Raw genomic sequence first — 2,784 nt, forward strand, 5'->3', positions numbered from 1 at the left:
CCCCCCCGGATGGTTTATTCTTTATTAATGGAGCCTTACAAAATCTTGATGTCTGTTTATTTCTCGACTCGAGTTAAAACGCCGTGCTGAAAACATCGCTGTGATATGGGTTTCCTGCCACTTTCCATGTACATGTACCACAATTATCTAAAATGTTTTACCGAGGTTTGTGGTCAGCCGTTAGAATCGCGCATTCTTATGATAATATCGTCCTTATGCTCTCGATAATGTATGTAAAGCGCGGTGCACACTTGTGGGATACCCTAGATGCCCACGAGATTACCAGAATAACAATAATATTATGCATGTATTATTTTATGCATTCCATGCATTCTACTGACGCCAAAGTGGCAAAACACAACCCGGCTTCACCAAAGCAATTACATTCTTTTTTCGAGGTCAGTTCGAATCGGACTCAAGGGGGGGATAACTAAATCTTAAATGATGGATACAAATTAGAGGAAAAAATTGGGGAATTTCCTTTTTCCCCCGTGCTCAATAAAAATTACCACAAAAAAAGCGAATTTGTCTCGCTGGTTTGTACTTAGATTAATTCTTCCATTTTGGGAAAGGAGTCCTAGAAAGTTTTTTCAGAATATTAATAAATAGGAATGATGCTCATTGGTTTCTGAATCAATTGTTAGGTAATGATCAAAGCCTGTGTAAGCCATTTGTGTTCGATATGTCCCAACATTATCCGGCCAAACAGGTCCAGATAAATGGTTAATTAATTGTTCATTTCTATTAAAGTCTAAACTAGCGCTTTTGAACATTTTGCTTGTTTGTTAGTCTTGTTGATAACCAGCCTTGAACAACCGAACTTGAAATTACGATATTTCTGCTCTCTACAAATAAATACCAAAGGGTGTGATATCGCATACCCAGTGTAAGATGTTCGAGGCAACATTCTCTGAAGTGAGAAACTCAATGTCAATATTTCTCCTTGCAGCAAACTAAATCTTATCCAAAGTCATACTCCTTGTGAACATTTTGATCAAGAATCTTTTACCGGACGCTCACAATAATGCAATACACTGTTTACAAAGATAGTACTCCTCGATAATCTACCCTCACAATTTGCAGATGTCTCAACCGACGCTGATTAAAAACGTTTCGTTTCTTGAAAACAAGTTCTTGCAGGACAGCCTTTGTCCCAACACTTTGTGTGCAGGACACACCACTTAAAAACACTCAAAAAACCCCCAAAAAACAACCAAAAAACAAATTGTGTAAAAATACAAACCTCCCTAATGACATTTTTGAGGACATCTTTTTTTAGTACCCCGAATGGAGATGTGGACGATCTCCGTTAACATAATACCAAAACCTCCACACTTCGGTATTTGATCAAGACAACTCAACAAATAAATTATTAACAAGCTATTTCTCAGCACAGTTGCAGCAGAATAAATACAACTGTTCTGCGGAAATGTTGTTGTTTGTTTGGCACCAGCAAAAAGAAAAACGCACCCCAACAAGCGCACGACTTCGCCAGTTAAAATCCTATAGTAACAAAAGATGCTCATTTGTGAATCCGCGAGTTAACCACCGGAAAAAAATCGCTGGATTTTCAAGCAGGTGGTAAACCCGGTTTTAGTTTAACATCTCTCTGATTGTTATTTCATTCTGTCCTCACTTTGTACATCACTGCCTCTGCACCTCTCGAGGAACAGGCGGACTACGTGAACCAGAATCTGCGCTAACGTTACTCTCGCCCTTCTCAAGTCCCTAAACAAAAGCATGAAAACAGTCGAGCTCTCTCCCCCGGACATTGAGCTTATCTGGAACTTTCTCTCCTTTACTTCTCATCCCAACCTTCTCAAACCCTCCCCTTTCACCAGCAGATTCTTTTGTCCAAGGTGCTTTGGCCACGATTTTGTTCACAAGAGCATGTTTTGTGTGTTTATACAACTTCTCAATAAACAGAGAGTAAAATTAAAAACTACCATTCTAAATCTGTTACATCGCAACCATTGTTCGCGGTCTAAAGCTCCTTTCTATCTTAATTTGTTCAAGCCTCTAATTCTCTCAACCTCATCATTTTCTTCAATAGAACGCTTGTCCCCTCATGCCCCCATGTCGCCCTCATCTAAAAAATTATTCTTTCCTCCCTTCCCAGCTATCCATTTTTGCCAACCTTGAGTACTCACCCGTGTACCCCTCTCAATAATTCCTTTCACCCCCCCCCCCCCCCCCCCCCCCAATAAAAAAGGAAAAGAACCCCGATCTATAGAACTCAGGAAAGCTGTTAAGACTCTATTTACCGCTAAAAAGGCGAATAAAATAGTTCAGGCGATTTTCAATACTTTCATCACATTCGCTACAGACTGCTATATTAATACAAGGTTTCACAAACATTTGAAATCTTTTAATAACCTCAACGTGGAAACTCGTGGGATACCGATAAAAAGAGAGGTACCGCTACTGCCGTTTTCCAACTATATTAAGATGAAAGAAATCTGTTAAAAAGCGATACCTTCGCTGTCACCTGTCTTGAGACGCTTGCGGTGGATGAGACGCGGAGAAAGGGGGGAAGGGGCCAGAAAAAGAAAACCTTGGAGGGGGGAGTGGGATGCGTACAGGAAGAGGTTTTTTTGTTGTGGGGGCGGGGGATCGAGTGAGCAGCGAATGGGGAGACTGATTGATAAGGGAGGAAAAACAGGCGCGAAAGAATTCTGCTAAAAAAGGTGTACAGAAATAGCAATTATAACTATACGATTTACTTGAACCTTGAAAAGTAGAAAAGGATGGAGGGAGGGTTTGGGGTGAGGGTTGGAATCAATG

This window comes from Aplysia californica, unplaced genomic scaffold (genome assembly GCF_000002075.1).
Source record: "Aplysia californica isolate F4 #8 unplaced genomic scaffold, AplCal3.0 scaffold00046, whole genome shotgun sequence".
NCBI classification, from domain to species: domain Eukaryota; kingdom Metazoa; phylum Mollusca; class Gastropoda; order Aplysiida; family Aplysiidae; genus Aplysia; species Aplysia californica.